Below are 18949 nucleotides of genomic sequence, written 5' to 3'. Positions count from 1 at the left end.
TGAATTAATTGAGATCAAGTTACGGATTGTGGATTGAACTGGGATCCTCCTTATTCTCTGTAACAAGATTATTCACTGAATGAATGTGCTGACCTTCAGGGCTATTCACTATGAACATTACTAACATGGATTTGAAGGCTAAAAACATTACTGTAAATACTTAACATTACAGTGTAGAAGTTAGATTTGATGGCAAAAGAAAAAGGTTTATGCCTTTGTTTTAACAACGGTCCGAGGAGCAGTCCAGATTTTCTCAGTCATAGTGACAAACACTGGTACTGCAGAGACACTTGAAGCATGAATCATGTCTAAATAGCATTGGGCACTGACCTTGCTTTAATTTCATGGGTCAGCACTCATTTTGATGTTTCAGGTGAACTTGGCAAAAGTACGTCCAAGTGGATATTTGTCCTTGAGAGAGGAAGGTGAGAAGTAGTGCATTGCAGTAGGCTTGAAGGCGAGGGGAAAGCGTTACTGACACTGCTATTGGGACAGAGAAAAAAATTCCCAGAAGTAAATGACTGCTGGTTTTGTGGGAGGACAGAGTGCCCCAGTGTCCTTCAATGCAATGAAGACAAATGCTGTGTGAGGAAGGCATGCAGAGGAGTAAAGCATTGTTTGATTTTGAGCACCCCACACGGGGCAACAGAAGAACAGAGGTAAAGTTCAAGATCAATTAATTATGGAAGCACATATGTTACTGTATGCGACCCTGAGATTCATTTCCCTGGGGGCACACTCATAAAATCCGTATCAGTCAATAACCATGATAGAATCAATGAAAGGCCACACCAACTGGGCGTTCTGCTAGTGTGTAAAAGACAATAAACTGTGCAAATACAAAAATAAAAAATAATGATATTAAATAAATTAGCAATAAATATTGAGAACGCGAGATGAAGAGTCATTGAAAGTAAGTTGAAACTGGAAGAGATGTGGGTGAGGGCAGCTCCACCATCAACAGTGCCCTCACTCACATCTCTTACATTTCATGCACATCTGCCCTCATACCATCTTCCCGCCAACATTCCAGGTATAGGGTTCCTCTTGTCCTCACCGACCATGCCACAAGCCTCCACATCCAGCACATAGTTCTACATAACTTCTCACATCTCCAATGGGATCCCGCCACCAAGCACATTTTTCCCCCCTCCACTTTTCACTTTCAGCAGGGATCGCTCCCTTCACGACTCTCTTGTCCGTTCATCCCTGCCCACTGATCTCTCTCCTGGTACTTATCCTTGAAAGTAGAACAAATGCCACGCTTGCCTCTACACCTCCTCCCCTCACTACCATTCAAGGCCCCAAACAGACCTTCCATATGAGGCAACACTTCACCTGTGAGTCTGTTGGGGTCGCCTACTGTATCTGCTGCTCCTGATATGGCCTCCTGTGTATCAGAGAGACCTGATGTAGATTGGGAGACTGTTTCATCAAGCACCTTCACTCCATCCACCACAAAAAGCAGGATTTCCCCATGGTCGCCTATTTCAATTCTAATTCCATTCCAATTCGGATATGTCAGTCCATGGCTTCCTCGATGATGTCACACTCAGTTTGGAAGAGCAACACCTTGTATTCTGTCTGGGTAGCCTCCAACTTGATGGCATAAACCATAAAACATTACAGTACAGAAACAGGCCTTTAGGCCTTTCTTGGCTGTGCCAAACTATTTTTCTGCCTTGTCCCACTGACCTGCACCTGGACCATATCCCTCCATACAGCTCTCATCCATGTACCTGTCCAAGTTTTTCTTAAAGGTTAACAGTGAGCCCGCATTTACCACTTCATCTGGCAGCTCATTCCACACTCCCACCACTCTCTGTGTGAAGAAGCCCCCCTTAATGTTCCCTTTAAACTTTTCCTCCTTCACCCTTAACCCATGTCCTCTGGTTTTTTTCTCTGCTAGCCTCAGTGGAAAAAGCCTGCTTGCATTCACTCTATCTATTCCCATCATAATTTTATATACCTCTATCAAATCTCCCCTCATTCTCCTATGCTCCGGGGAATAAAGTCCTAACCTATTAAACATTTCTCTGTTACTCAGTTTCTCACGTCCCAACAACATCCTTGTAAACTTTCTCTGCACTCTTTTAACCTTATTAATATCCTTCCTGTAATTCAGTGACCCAAACTGCACACAATACTCCAAATTCAGCCTCACCAATGCCTTATACAACCTCACCATAACATTCCAACTCTTATACTCAATACTTTGATTTATAATGGCCGATGTACCAAAAGCTCTCCTTACTACCCTATCTACCTGTGACGCCACTTTTAGGGAATTTTGTATCTGTTTTCCTAAATCCCTCTGTTCTACTGCACTCCTCAGTGCCCTACCAATTATCTTGGATGTTCCACCTTGGTTTTTCCTTCCAAAGTGCAATACCTCACACTTGTCTGTATTAAACTCCATCTGCCATTTTTCAGCCCATTTTTCCATCTGGTCCAAATCCCTCTGCAAGTTTGAAGACCTTCCTCACTGCCCACTACACCTCTAATCTTTGTATTGTCAACAAATTTGCTGATCCAATTTACCACATTATCATTCAGATCATTGATCTAGATGACATATTACAATTGACCTAGCACTGATCCCTGTGGCACACCACTAGTCACAGGCCTCCACTCAAAGAAGCAATCCTTCACTACCAGTCTCTGGCTTCTCCCATTGAGCCAACGTCTCATCCAATTTACTACCTCACCATGTATAGCTAGCGACTGAATTTTCCTAACTAACCTCCCATGCGGGACCTTGTCAAAGGCCTTACTGAAGTCCATGTAGACAACATCCACTGCCTTCCCTTCATCCACTTTCCTTGTAACCTCCTCGAAAAACGCAAACAGATTTGTTAAATGTGACCTACCACGCATAAAGCCGTATTGACTCTCCCTAATAAGTCCCTGTCTATCTAAGTACTTGTAGATCCTACCTCTTAGTACTCCTTCCAATAATTTACCTACTACCAATGTCAAACTTACCGGCCTATAATTTCCGGGATTACATGTGCATCAATTTCTCAAACCTTTGGTAATTGCACCACCCTGCCTTCACCAGTCCCTATATCTGTTTTCCCCTCTCACCTTCTCTTCTTACCAGCCCATCACCTTCCTCTGGTGCTTCTCCCCTTTTCTTTCTTTTATGGTATTCTGTCCTCTCCTATCAGATTTCCTCCTTCTCCAGCCCTTTATCTCTTTAACTAATCAACTTTCCTGCTGTTTATTTCACCCCTCCCCTTCTCCTGGTTTCACCAATCACCTGCTACATTGTGCTTCTTCCTCTCCTCCACCCACCTTCTTCTGACTTCTTCCCTTCCTTACTGGTCCCGATGAAGTGTCTCGGCCCAAAACGTTGACTGTTTAGGCTTTTCCACAGATGCTCCCTGGCCTGCTGAGTTCCTCCAGCATTTCGTGTGTGTAGCTTATTGGTTAGTTTTGAGGGGACGATAGTATTGAATGCCAAGCTGTAGTCGATAAAGAGCATCCGGATGTAGTCATCTTTGCTGTCCAGGTGTTCCAGGGTTGAGTGAAGAGCCAATGAGATGGCATCTGGTGTGGACCTGTTAGGCAGTGGGTAAATTGGAGCTGATCCAAGTTGCTTCTCAGGCAGGAGTTGATATGTTTCATCACCAACCTCTCAAAACACTTCTTCACTGTGGATGTAGATGATAGTCATTGAGGCAAGTTTCCATGGTCTTCCTAGGCACCAATCTAGGTGAAGCCTACTTGAAGAAGATGAGTTCCTCAGGCTACCGAAGCGAGAGGTTAAAAATATCAGCTAACACTCTGGCCAGTTGAGCAGCACAGGTCATTAGTACTTGGCTAGATACTCCATCTGGGCCAGACCTTTTCGTGGTTTCACCCTCCTAAAGGATGCTTACATATGGACCTCACTGACTGAAATCACAGAATCATCAAGGGGCTGAGGGAGTTCATGTTGGTTCCTCCATGCTTTGATAGTCAAAGTGAGCATAGAAGATACTAAGCACATCTGAAAGTGAAGCCCTGTTGTCACCTTTGTCATTTGATTTTTCTTTATAAGAGGTAACAGCATTCTAACCCTGCCACAACTATCAAGCATCCTTCATTGATTCAAGTTTAGTCTGAATTTGCCACTTTGCCCATGAGATGGCTTTTCGGAGATTGTACCTGGACCTCATGTAACCTTCTTGGTCTCCAGGCTTGAATGCCTCGAATTTGTCCCACAGCAGATTGTGGATCTCATGGGTCACCCCTGTCTTCTGGTTGTGGAGGATTTTGTAGGGACATGCTCGAATACAACTTTATAAAGTTCATGACAACCATAGTGTGTTTGTTCTTTCAGACCCACAGATGACTCCTTGAACATGACCCAGTCCACCAACTGGAAACAATTCCATAACCACTCCTCTGCCTCCCCCGACTCTGCCTTCCCCTGTTGTCCTAATCTCTGAAGCCTTTGCCTGTATGCAGATAGGAGAAAGACAGCCAAGAGATCAGATCTCCCAAAGTACAATCTGGGCATGAAATGGTAGGCATCCTACCATAGATCACACTAGCTATGATCTAGTGTGTTGGGAGCTCTGATGCTACATTATATGCTGATGGTAATTGGACAAGGATTTCTTCAAACAAGCCTTATTGAAGACCCCAACTATGATTTGAAATAAGTTGGGGTGGATTGTTTCTTGTTTAGTTATGGCATCATCTCTTGGAAAAATAGAATGAATGACACTTAACTGTTAGGTGTACAAGGTCGGGTAAACATGAGTTTGATTTAACTGCCACATCAGAACACTAGCCGTGAGTTCGCCATGAAACACACGCCTCCATCTTTTGCCTTTTCTGAATCAGCAGTTTGGTTCATCCTGTGAACTGTGAAGCCTTCAGGTCTGATTGTCTGTCTGGCATGCTGGGAGTAAGCCAAGTCTCAGTTAAACATAGAACACAACAATCTTTCATTTCCCTTCAATACAGCAATCTTGCCCTCGAGGCCTCAGTTTTGTTCTCCAGCCACTGCACGTGATCAGTTGTAATCAGATACCCCATCATCTGCATTCACTGCTGGAAATAGCTGATCATGTTACCAGGTGAAGCAAAATAAAAAGAAGCACCTGTACCTCTCAATAATGCACTGTGTTCACTTACAATAGACTCTCTTTTACATTCTGTGAAGTATATTAAAGGCATATCATTTCAGTTTCTGGCTCAAAGAGAGAACAATGACTTTACATGGTATATAACTGCCTGATGCACAATTGCCAATAAAATTATTCAGATCATGTTTTGCAGATGGTATATCTGTGTGCTACAAACCTGTTTATTTCCCTCCTCCAAGATAAAGAGGCCCACTGTAGTGATATGCAGAAGTCCAATAGGAGTAGATACCTGCACTTTCAGTGCCAGATCTTAGGATTATGTGCTTCATTCTTCCCCCCTCATTTTGTTCCTACTTTGTCTTCAATGATGGTCCAACCTCTACCCTTTCTAAAGTGTCGCTGAGGAACAATGGCCACTAGCTGTAAAGATGGCAGCAGCACTGCACAGCACATTTTATCATTTACTCTTTGCCCTACACCCAGTTTTAGTGCAGCAGAACTATGTCCAATAATCTCACCTCACTGCTTTTTAAGTGCCCTATCAAATTAAAAATACTAGCCCATATGCCAGGGGTGGCCAACTTTTTACATTCCATGCGTCAACTTTTTCACGCACAAGTTCAGATGTCCATTACAACTCTTGTACCCCCATTCAATTCTCATAAAAATATGTTAATATAGACGTATTTAGCATTTTACATGATATATTGATTTAATATAAAAACAAGATAAACATTTCTTACCTTAATGAGACTTCTAACAAATATATTTTGTTTTCTTTTGATTTCTTCCTTTTTCTTAATCACATATTCTTTCTGTAACTCTGACCCAAGCACAAGCTTCAGTTTTCCTTCTATTTCAGTCTGATGTTGCGTTTTATAGTGTCTATTAAGATCATGTCTTCTATTATGTGAGCAAGTGTTTTCACAAACAATGCACAACGGTTTTCCTGCTGGACCCACTGTAAGTAAGAACTAATTTTCCCACTATTCATTGAATTCACGCTTACCATCACTTTCTGCTTTTCTTTAGCACTGTGATGGGTAACTGAATGTAAAAACAAGGCTTAATTTTGGAAAAAGTACAAAACTGCAAATGTTCACAAAGGACGAACAAAGCACAACTCTGTAGCGCATGAGTGTCAATTGTAAACTGACTGGCAAAAACCTGCGACACACCGCTGGTGCAGACGCCCGGCGCCTCGGGATCAGACAAGTATCAAACATGTATTGAAGAGTTATGGAACGACTGCAGAACAAAAGTCCTTCTTTCCTAGTCTGACTCATTGAACATTTTTTAAAATTGAAACTGATTAATGTGAAAGAAGATAACATTTGCCAAAAGATGTGCACGAAATAATAAAATTGCTGAAATTAATTGCTAAGTTTTAGATATATTCTCAGTAAAATCCATTTCTAGCTCTAAGCTACTTGAATTCCTGTTACAGATTTTTTTCTACAAATCGGTTTTTCGTTAATAAGTACTTTTTGCATGAGTAGGTGTACTTTTTATTATTATCACTGGGGTGCAATGCGCCACTTCTAATCATCCAATGTGTCACTTTTGGCACTTGAATTAGAACTGCATTCCCGCAGACAAGAAGTCTGACTTATAGGTGGTGAAAAGGGTTAGGGGGTCAGGATTATATCAGAATCAGGTTTAATATCACCGGCATATGTTGTGAAGTTTGTTAACTTAGCAGCAGCAGTACAATGCAAAACATGATAATATAAGAAAACAAAATAAGTAAATCAATTACAGTAAGTATATACATGTATATTAGTTAAATTTAAAAAGTGCAAAAACAGAAATAATATTTTCAGAAGTGAGTTAGTGTCCATGCGTTAATGTCCATTTAGGAATTGGATGGCAGAGGGGTAAGTGTTCCTGAATCGCTGAGTGTGTGCCCTCGGGTATCTGTACCTCCTTCCTGATGGTAACAATGAGAAGAGGGCATGTCCTAGGTGATGGTGCTCCTTAGTCAGGAACACCTGATGCATAATTGATCCTGGCCACCTCCAGTTACCTCTATTTAGGGATGTTTGGTGAAAAGGGGAGAGTTCATGGAAAGGATTTAAAACAAAATGGGGAGAGAATTGCAGAGATGAAGGGAGGTATTTACAGAATTTAGCTCCTGCACGGTTGAAGACACAGTCCCCAGCAATTAGAAGCACAAATGCAGGTAAGATCAGAATTAGAGGAGGACTGTGTGACCCAGGGGACTTAAGAGGCCAGTAAAAGGTACAGAGCAAGTGGGAGGAATAGCTATGGAGAAATGTGAAAGCAAAAATGCAAATTTTCCAAATGGAGAAACTCAAAGTTTAAGATGTCAGACGAAGGCATTTTGGTCAGACAGGAGTACACATATGCAAACAAGTGTTTGCTGTGAAGTAGTTTGGTGAACATATTGTTTAGGGAAGGTGTGCAACTTCTATCAAAGGCATCCAAGGTGCTTTACTGGTGCAGGGGAACTGCCAGTGAAAGGTGTTACATTTGTAGAAGATGAGACAAGGTGTACACAAAGTTAAGATGTGATAAGCAAGAGAAGTCCTGCAGTATGAGAACGGCATGGAATGGCAGAGAAGGTCCTGTGGTTTTACTCTGTCTTCTTGTGGCATCCAGAGGTTCCACCCACATCCATGACCCTGGTAAGATAAAGTAGCATGGTTATATCAAATCATCGCTCTCTTCTGGGGGGCATATGACCTGTACAAAATGGATGGGTTGCACCTGAAGCAGAGGGCAGTAGACTTCTAGGCAGGTTTGTTAGAGCTGTTGGGAAGGGTTTAAACTAATTTGGCATGGTGATGGTAACTGGAGTGAAGGGACTCAAGATTGGATGGGGTGGTAAAAAAGTAAATTATTTGGATGTGGGATCGGGACAATGTCAGAAACAAGAAGAAAAGATTATTGGTTTCAGGATCAGCCCTACAGCCAAATTATTCTTGAAAATCTAATATATACTGCAAGGACTAAATACAAATATTGACCTGCCACTTTGCTGTTCTGTTGTGCTGACAGAATGGGTGCTAGCAGAGAACAAGAAGAGTACTTAGGCAAAACAATTGCACTGTCACATTTCAGTGGCATGCAGCATTAGGTGTTATGTAATGAACCAGAGGCGATTAGGGAGATTAAGGTAAAGGAACCCCTAGGAGATAGTGATCACAATATGGTTGAGTTCAGTTTGAAGTTTGATAGGGAGAAAGTAAAGTCTGATATAGCAGTACTTCTAGTGGAGTAAAGGAAATTACAGTGGTATGAGAGAGGAGTTGGCTAAAGTAAATTGGAAGGAAATGCTGGCAGAGATGACAGCAAAACAGCAATGGCTTGAGTTTCTGGGAAAAAGGAGAAAGGTTGAGGATAGACGTACTCCAAAAACAAGGAAATATTCAAATGGCAATATAGTACAATCATGCCTGACAAGGAAAGTCAAGTTAATGCACAAGCAAAAGGGAGGGCATACAACAAAATAAAAATTAGCAAAAAGATTTGGGATTGGGAAGCTTTTAAAAACAGAGAAACTAAAAAAATAATTAAGATGGAAAAGATGAAATATGAAAGCAAGCTAGCAAACAATATCAACGTGGATAGTAAAAGCTTTTTCAAGTTCAGTATATAAAAAATCAAAGAGAGATGAGAGTGGATATAGGACCTCTAGAAAATGAGGCTGGAGAAATAATAATGAGAAACAATGAGATGGCAGATGAACTAACTGAGTATTTTGCATCAGAAACTGTGGAAGACACTAGTAGTTTGTCAGATGTTGAAGAGTGTGAAGGAAGAAAAGTGAGTGCAGTTACTATTACAAGGGAGAAGTTGAAAGACCTAAATGTGCATAAGTCACCTGAACTAGATGAACTGCACCCTAGAGTTCTGAAAGAGTTAGCTGTAGAGACTGTGGAGGCAATAGTAATGATCATTCAAGTATCATTGTACTCTGGCATGGTTCCAGAGGACTGGAAAATTGCATATGTCACTCCACTCTTTAAGATAGGAGGATGGCAGCAGAAAGGAAGTTATAAACCAGTTAGCCTGACCTTAGTGGTTGGAAAGATGTTGAAGTTAATTGTTAAGGATGAGGTTATGTAGAACTTAATGACACAGGACAAAGTCAGCATGGTTTCTTTAAGGGAAAATCTTGCCTGACAAACCTGTTTGAATTCTTTGAGGAGATTACAAGTAGGATAAATAAAGGGGATGCAGTGGGTGTTGTATATTTGGGCTTTCAGAAGGCCTTTGACAAGGTTCCCCACATGAGACTGCACACCAAATTAAGTGCCTGTGGAATTACAGGAAAGTTTCTAGCATTGTCAGAGCATTGGTTGATTGGTAGGAAGCAGCAAGTAGGAATAAAAGGATCCTTTTCAGGTTGGTTGCCAGTGACTAACAGTGTTCCGCAGGAGTTGAGTTAGGATCACTTATTTCTATGCTGTATATCAATGATTTAGATGATGGAATAGGTGGCTTTTTTTGCCAAGTTTTCAAATGATGTGAAGATTGGTGGAGGGGAAGGTAGTGTTGAAGAAACAGGTAGGCTGCAAGAGTGTTCAGAGAAATTAGGAGAATGGGCAAGAAAGTAACAAATGAAATACAATGTTGAAAAATGCATGGTCATGCACTTTGGTGGAAGAATACATGTGCAGACTATTCTCTATACAGGGAGAAACTTCAGAAATCTGAAATGCAAAGAGACTTGGGAGTCCTACAGGTTAATTTGTAGGTTAAGTTGTGAGGAACTTAAGTTGTGGTAGGTTGTGCAGAAGGCAAATGCAATGTTAGTATTCGTTTCAAGTGATCCAGAATACAGGAACAGGGATGTGATGCTGAGAATTTATAAGGCACTGGTGAGGCCTCACGTTGAGTATTGTGAACAGTTTTGGGCCCCTCATCTTAGAAAAGATGTGCTGACACTGGAGAGGGTCCAGAGGAGGTTCACAAGGATGATTCCGGGAATGAAAGGGTCATCATATTAAGAATGTTTGATGGCTCTGGGTCTGTACTCGCTGGAATTTAGAAGGATGGGCGGAGGTGATCTCATTGAAATCTTTTGAATGTTGTAAGGCCTAGACAGAGTTGACATGGAAAGTATGTTTCCCATGGTGGGGGTCTAGGACAAGGGAACACAGCCTCAGGAGAGAGGGGTGTCCATTTAAAACAAATGAAGAGAAATGGCTTTGAATTTGAGGAGTTTGTTAGCACAGGCCAGATCGTTGGATACATTTAATATGGAAGTCGATGGGTTCGTGATTGGGCACAGCATCAAAGGTTACAGGGAGTGGGACTGAGGAGAGGAAAAAAAGTTCAGCCATGACTGAATGGCAGAGCAGACTCAATGGGCCGAATGGCCTTATTCTGCTCCTCTGTCTTATGGTCTTAATGCGGGGAACTGTGATGTGTGTACAGCTTGACAGTGGCTCAGAATACCAGTAATGCACTCATTTACTACAGTGTTTGGAATCCAAATGGACCAATGAAATAGATGCTCCATTCATATCCAAGTTAACTGCAGAAGGCTATTTCTTCAAACAATCTATTTGCTTCCATAGAAACAAGTCGGAGACTGCTCTTTTGGGGTCAGAGACGACTGTGGTGGTAAAATGCACTGTCATAAAGTTACCTTGTGATAACTCAGACACAAGTGGCTCTGACCTTGAGGTGCTGGATGCCAGTAACCTGTACACCAAGTTAGAAAGAAAGCTTTCCTGTTGACATAGGTTAAGGGACTGAGTGATTTGCACATTTTCAGAAGCACTGCCTCCTTTATTACCATTATGAATTAGAGTCGGGATTTTATCACTGACATATGTCATGAAATTGGTTGTTTTACGGTAGCGGTACAGTCCAGTACAGTCGATAATAAATAATTGTTACATTAGAAGTATAAAAAATAAATAATGCAAGAAGAGAGTAAAATAGTGACTTATTTTGAAGTCATGAACTACTTTGCAGTCTGATGGTGAAGGTGGGAGAGATGTTGTTCCTGAAATGTTGAGCATGTGCCTTTGAGCTCCTGTACCACCTCCCTATGAATAGAAACGAGAAGAGAACATGTCCTGGTAGTGGTATCGGTTATACAAAAGAAGGCAAATCAAAGATTTGTTCCAGAATAAATCAATGAATTGGTACAGAACTGTACTAGTAATGTCAGTAAATATGCCAATGGCAGTCTATAATAAATCCATGGCATTTAATGCTTTGCATGACCTTAACAGCCTTTGTCAGTGATGAAATGGACTGTTTGGGGATTGTAGACCTGAGCTGACTGGACCATTGTTAACACAGAACCAACATGAATTCAATGCAGTAAATGGCCTCCTGCTGAGCTATAAAAATACTATAATTCTATGATTAATTTGCAGTACTCAGAGACATTTTTCTTTGTAATGTGAAGTTTCCATGGGCTCCAATTTTTAGACGTGATAGAATATGAATCTTAATCCATATGTTGCCATATGGGACCTGGCAGGCAGATGTCATTTGCCTCAGGTTCTGCATGACCTAGCGGACTGTAGTTTTCTTTTGGAATTAAAAACTTTTGGAAAATTCCCAAAGGGAAAACCAAGCATAAAGTCAGCAGTGAAGGAGCGTGTTGCAGCTGTAATGCAACCCATGCAAAAATATATTAAATAGTTGGAAATAGCAAAAAGTACTCGTTCCAGAAATCAGCATGGAACTGACAGCACCAAATGTTGTTTCGGAGCTTCCCAGATTTCCTTGTTTTTTTTTGCAAAAACCAAATAACCCTTGAAAATCATTTAACAGGTGAGATGAAATGTAGAAAAGAGACAGGGATTATAGCAGTGGTATAATAACGCTATTAGAAAATCTTCTCCAGTTGGACAAACAGTTGGATATGTTTTCCATCGGCTTTCTAACTTTATTTAATAAAACATTGAGTGCAACCTACAAAAGCCTAAAGCGTGGTTACAATTGTGATTGCAAGCATTTACAAAGTTTTCAACAACATATACTTTAGTTTCCCTTTCAATTGATGTCATTCACAAACTGTGTGCACTGTGCCACTGAAATGTGACGGTGTGGCGACCCATTTCCTGGCGCATCCGAACCGACTCACAATTAGATAGCCTACGGGGGTTTGCGAGCACAGAGCTTTGGAGCCTCTGCGCCATGGGGGACCGGTTGAGGGAGGCTTAAAAGTGAGGCTGAAGTTTTCGAATAAAGTTTTTTCCTTCGACTGCAGTTACCGACTCCGTGTCGTAATTTTAGCGCTGCGTGTAGCGCACCGCTACAATTGGTGACCCCGACGGTCCAAACGATTTTTGGACCAGAAATGACCGACGCCGCCTCTGTTCATGCGGTTTCGTTGAAACTGCCGGGTTTCTGGACACAGCGTCCAGACCTATGGTTCCAGCAAGCCGAAGCCCAATTCCACGTTTGCCAGATCACCTCAGAAGACACCCGCTACTACTACGTGGTGAGCTCCCTCGACCAGGACACAGCGGCCCAGGTCGTGGAGTTCGTACAGTCGCCCCCGGCAGACGGCAAGTACACGGAATTCAAAGCCCTGCTCCTCAGGACTTTCGGACTCTCACGGCGCGAGCGGGCTGCCCGTTTACTGCACCTGGATGGCTTGGGTGACAGACCTCCATCGGCTTTAATGAATGAGATGTTGTCTCTGGCCGACGGACACACATGCCTCATGTTTGAGCAGGCATTCCTGGAGCAGCTGCCCAAGGACATATTCGCCTGCTGCTATCCGACGCGGATTTCAGTGACCCCCGGAAGGTGGCAGCCCGGGCGGACTTGCTGTGGAACGCCAAAAAGGTGAGCGGGGCGTCCATCGCACAGATCTCCCAGCCATGCTCCCGGCAGCAAACCAGTCCAGGCCCGGCCGCAGAGCCAGCCAACCCCCGGCCCAATGAACACTGGTGCTTCTACCACCAGCGGTGGGGCGCAGAAGCCCGCCGTTGTCGCCCGCCCTGCAAGTTCCCGGGAAACGCCAGGGCCAGCCACCGCTGATGGCTACGGCGGCTGGCCATCGGGATAGCCTCCTGTATGTGTGGGATAGAAGGTCGGGACGCCGGTTTTTGGTCGATACTGGGGCTGAGATCAGCGTTTTACCTCCGACGAGTTACGACACCCGCAGCAGGGCACCGGGTCCTCCCCTGAGGGCCGTGAATGGCAGCACAGTAAGGACCTATGGCACCCGTCAGGTGCAGCTACAGTTCGGCTCCAGCCAGTTCACGTGGGACTTCACACTGGCCGCCGTAGCCCAACCGCTTCTGGGTGCGGATTTTTTGCGGGCTCACAGCCTACTGGTCGACCTGCCCAGGAAGAGACTGGTACACGCCGAGACCTTTCAGACGTTCTCCCTGGGTGCAGCCCAGTTGCCAGCCCCTCACCTCGGCTCCATCACGCTGTCCGACAACGACTTCACCAGGGTCCTGGCGGAGTTCCCATCGGTTCTGGCACCGCAGTTCACAGTGGCCATGCCCAGGCACGGCGTACAGCACCACATCCCGACCCAGGGACCACCCCTCCACGCCCGCGCTCGGCGGCTTCCCCCGGACAAGCTCCGACTGGCGAAGGAGGAGTTCCAGAGGATGGAGGAATTGGGGATCATCCGGCGGTCCGACAGCCCATGGGCCTCCCCCCTGCACATGGTGCCCAAAGCGACGGGGGGCTGGAGACCGTGCAGCGACTACCGCAGGCTGAACGAGGCTACCACACCAGACCACTACCCTGTGCCGCACATTCAGGACTTTGCAGCAAACCTGCACGGTGCATGGATCTTCTCCAAGGTAGACCTCTTCCGAGGGTACCATCAAATCCCGATGCATCCTGACGACGTCCCCAAAACGGCTCTCATCACCCCTTTCGGCCTTTTCGAGTTCCTCCGCATCCCGTTCGGCCTGAAGAATGCCGCACAGACGTTCCAGCGGTTAATGGACGCGGTGGGACAGGACCTGGACTTCGCGTTCATCTATTTGGATGACATCCTCATAGCCAGCAGCAGTCGTCAGGAGCATCTGTCCCACCTCCGTCAACTCTGCGCCCGACTGAGTGAGTACGGTCTTACAATCAACCCTGCCAAATGCCAGTTCGGACTCGATACCATTGACTTCCTGGGCCACAGGATTACTAAAGACGGGGCAACCCCTCTGCCCGCTAAGGTAGATGCGGTCCGCCTCTTTCCCCGACCCACCACGATCAAAGGCCTTCAGGAATTCGTAGGTATGGTCAATTTCTACCGCCGCTTCCTCCCTTCAGCTGCCCGGATCATGCACCCCCTGTTCGCCCTGATGTCGGGTCCGAGCAAGGACATTACCTGGGACGAGGAGTCCGCCGCCGCTTTCGTTCAAACGAAGGAAGCTTTGGCGGACGCCGCAATGCTAGTACATCCCAGAATGGACGCCCCTACCGCCCTCACAGTGGACGCATCAAACACGGCAGTCGGTGGGGTGCTGGAGCAACTCATCGCAGGTCACTGGCAACCCCTGGCGTTTTTCAGCAAACACCTGCGACCACCCGAGCTCAAATACAGTGCTTTCGACAGGGAACTGTTGGCGCTCTACCTGGCAATCCGGCATTTCAGGTACTTCCTAGAGGGTCGGCCCTTCACCGCGTTCACGGACCACAAACCGCTTACCTTTGCGTTTACGAAAGTGTCCAACCCCTGGTCGTCCCGCCAGCAACGCCACCTGTCCTACATCTCTGAATACACAACGGATGTCCGGCACGTCTCGGGTAAGGACAATGTCGTGGCGGATGCGCTCTCTCGCCCTACCATTCATGCCCTTTCCCAAGGGGTAGACTTTGAGGCACTGGCAGAGGCGCAGCAGGCAGATGAGGAGATTCCGAGTTACAGAACCGCAGTCTCCGGTTTGCAGCTCCAGGACCTCCCCGTAGGCCCGGGTGAGAGGACCCTACTCTGTGACGTCGCCAACGGCCAGCCCCGTCCAGTCGTCCCGACAGCATGGCGGCGCTGCGTTTTCGACTCCATTCATAACTTGGCGCATCCCTCCATCCGGACAACTGTCCGGATGGTTTCCAGCAGGTTCGTTTGGCACGGACTCCGCAAACAGGTCAGTGAATGGGCCAAAACTTGCATGCACTGCCAGACGGCCAAGGTGCAGCAGCACACCAAAGCCCCACCGCAGCAGTTCCATCCCGCCCACCGGCGTTTCAACCACATTCATGTGGATATCGTGGGCCCCCTGCCAGTGTCGCGCGGAGCGCGGCACCTCCTGACTATCGTGGACCGGTTCACAAGATGGCCAGAGGCGGTCCCGCTCACCGACACCACCTCCGAATCTTGCGCCCGAGCCCTGATCGCCACCTGGATATCTCGCTTTGGTGTACCAGCCCACATTACCTCCGACAGAGGCGCCCAGTTCACCTCCAGCCTGTGGTCAGCTATGGCCAGCCTTTTGGGGACTCAGCTGCACCACACCACTGCCTACCACCCACAGTCGAACGGGCTAGTGGAGCGTTTCCACCGTCACCTGAAGTCGGCCCTCATAGCCCGCCTGTGAGGAGCCAACTGGGCGGACGAGCTTCCCTGGGTCCTACTCGGCATCCGCACAGCACTCAAGGACGACCTGCACGCCTCGTCGGCCGAGTTGGTATACGGCGCGCCCCTGGTCGTCCCCGGGGAGTTCCTACCAGCCCCAAGGGGGCAAGAGGAAGAACCCGCAGCAGTCCTGGGCAGACTACGCGAGAAGCTCGGTAACCTGGCCCCCATACCCACTTCACAGCACGGGTGGAACCCGACCTGTGTACCCAAAGACCTACAGAACTGTAAGTTTGTGTTTGTACGAAGGGGCGGGCATCGGCCGCCGCTGCAGCGGCCATACGAGGGGCCGTTTATGGTGTTCTGGAACAACGGGTCCACGTTCGTGCTGGACGTTGGGGGGAAAGAGGAGGTTTTCACGGCGGACCGCCTCAAACCGGCCCATGTGGACCTGGCGCAACCGGCCGAGTTTCCGGCGCCTCGGCACAGAGGCCGACCTCCCAAGCAGGTTCTGGCCCAGACTGTGGACATTGGGGGGTGTATCGCCAGTTCTGGGGGGGGGGTTATGTGGCGACCCATTTCCTGGCGCATCCGAACCAACTCACAATTAGATAGCCTACGGGGGTTCACGAGCACAGAGCTTTGGAGCCTCTGCGCCACGGCGGGCAGGTTGAGGGAGGCTTAAAAGTGAGGCTGAAGTTTTCGAATAAAGTTTTTTCCTTCGACTGCAGTTACCGACTCCGTGTCGTAATTTTAGCGCTGCGTGTAGCACACCACTACAACGGTACAAACGTTTTGCCTAAGTACTCCTGTTCTCTGTCAGCCCCAGTTCTGTCGGCACAACAGGAGAGCAAGGTGGGAGGCCAGTGTTTGGCCTTTGGAGTATCAATTACAATTTCAAGAATATTTTGGATATATTTTGGTTAATCCTGGAATCAATTATCTTTTCTTCTTGTTTCTGACATTGTCCTGATTCCACAGCCAAATGAGCAGATTTTCCTGCTATGGACTGCCAAACCCCACTGAGAGATATGCACCCTCATTGCCTCTTCCCTTCAGAACATCTTGACCAACTGGATTCTAAACCCACAAAATACTGTTTTGTATTTTGTCTGACCTGTTGAGTTCCTCCAGCATTTTGTGTGTGTTCCTCTGGATTTCCAGCATCTCAGAATCGCTTGTGTTTACTAAGCCCGTATCCCTGTTTGCCTGCTCACCTGGTAGTTTAGTAAACCCTAGGTGATCAAAGGAGAAGATCAGTCTCCATTTCTTGCCATCAGTCTTTTTGCTTTCCACTACTGCATTCTTTGCTCGACAAAATCATTTCCCCTTCAGGCGCAGAGGATGAATCAGGGAGATGAGTTCACTTGGCACCATTATATGCCAAGGTATCTGTTCCTTGGGTTCACAGCCAGGGGTGGGAACCTGTTGGCATCCTGGTAGAGATTAGCACCAACATCTCTGATACTTCCCTTCAGCTGGTTTATTTAAAACTGGACACAAAATGGCTACAAATGCTAGAGTCTACAGTGTCAGTCGATCAATCTGCTGGAGGAACAGCATGAATGGGGGTGGAAAGGGGTGGGAATTATCAGTGCATTATTTTAAACTATTTCAGGCTAAGTAAACGTGCTGCGCATGTCCAAAGATCTGAAGAATCTAAGACTTTATTCATGTTCCACCTATTGATGGATGATAGGTCAGAAATCAAAGTATCAACTTCATTTATATTAAAGGAGGCCTTTGTTAAAGGGATCTAATCTATAGAGAGGATTAAATATTCACTGTAACTGCAATTTGCAGCTCTTCATTGACTGAAGTTTTTGGATCATCTGATAAGAATGATTCATTGCCATTGGCTTACAGCATTATGGATCTATTCATGAAACCTTTATCAATGTATCTGGATCAGTGAGTTATGTGCTGTTATTCTGGGTGTCCTTTTGAAGGTTCAGTATTATTAAACAGTCCTTACTGTCTGTTTATGCAAAGACAGAAGTAATAATATAGTTATGGGTCAAGTGTGTCAGCAAAGTGCAAATTAAGTTTTGCTGAGTATCATTGGCAGGCCACCTGAAAGTCATAGTTCTGAACAGAAACATCATGTCACCATGTATCCAGGCCTAATGGTTGTATATTAACATTTGGAACCATTTTCAAGTGTGTATTAACCTACCAAATCCGCGATCTTCGGTCTTTAATAATAAGTGTGAAAGTTGATGGATCTGGCCACAAAAGCCACAAATTGTGACTGTGAAATTAGGGGTGTTGTTTGCACCTCTGCCTTGAACAGTTTAAATAGGCAGACTTGTTACGAAAAGAGTTTAAATCACACTGATATCTTCCATTGTCTTTAAAACGTTTAAATCATGTCTGTGAAGTGTTTTATTTCAGCTGCTACCAATTATTTGAATAGATATCCTTCGGAATTCACTACTACAATCCTCCGAATCAGAATTGTACAGCACAGAAAGAAGCACCTTTTGCTCACCTATCCATTCCAAGCCTGATGCCCATCTACACTAATCCCATTTATCTGCTTGCATAGATGAGTACAGATCCCAACAAACTCTTAAGAAACTTGATGTCATTCATGATAAAAACATCTCATTTCATTAATTGAACCACCATCATGACCGTACACATTCTTTTCCTCCACCAGTGCACAGTTAGCACCACCTACAAAATGCATTACCATCATGAACCTAGGCTTTTCTGACTGTACCTCCCAAACTCACAACATCTACATTCTGATCAAAATGTGCCACTCTCTCCAGGTAACGCACATCCTGACTTGGAAGAAAATTCACTTTTCCTTCTCATCTTGGCTGGGTCTATATCTAGGAACTCATATTTATGCAATTGTACCTTCACCAGAAGGAGTCCAGTAGTCCAAGAAGTGGCTCACAACCATTTGTTCAATGACAGTTAGGGATTTCATCTTCCTACTTCTGGCCTCACTAGCTCATGGCACGGATAGCAAACCTGAAATCACAATCCTGGAACCCCTGTCCTTTAACTTAGCACCTAACTCCCTGAACTCACTTTGCAGAAACTCGTCACCCTTCCTACCTGTGACATTGGTACCTACATGGACCACATCGACTGGTTGCTTACCGTCCAACTTAAGAATGGTGAAGACTCGACCTGAGATTTCCTGAGCACTGGCACCTGGGAGGCATCATGCCATCTGGGAATCTCACTTCCATCCACAGAGCCACCGTCCTGTTCCCCTAACTAATGAATCCCCTATCAACATAGCTCGCCTCCTCTTCCCACCCCCACCCCTTCTGAGTTACAGAGCCAGACTCGGTGCCAGAGTCCTGACCCCTGTGACCTTCCTCTGCTACCTCATTCTCCCCCACCCCCCCAAAGGTATCCAAAGTGGTAT

The 18949-nt window shown here is 45.6% G+C and overlaps 1 protein-coding gene across 6 annotated transcripts in view; it reads left to right on the top strand.

Moving 5' to 3' along the window:
- The window catches only part of LOC132387457 (1-phosphatidylinositol 4,5-bisphosphate phosphodiesterase beta-4-like), a 536307-nt gene that overhangs the window by 429895 nt on the left and 87463 nt on the right, over positions 1-18949 (top strand). The window lies entirely within an intron of this gene.

The sequence above is a fragment of the Hypanus sabinus genome, unplaced genomic scaffold (assembly GCF_030144855.1).
Source record: "Hypanus sabinus isolate sHypSab1 unplaced genomic scaffold, sHypSab1.hap1 scaffold_188, whole genome shotgun sequence".
Lineage (NCBI taxonomy): Eukaryota > Metazoa > Chordata > Chondrichthyes > Myliobatiformes > Dasyatidae > Hypanus > Hypanus sabinus.
Note: the sequence above shows the minus strand (reverse complement) of the source record. Positions and strands in the feature narration are given on the sequence as shown.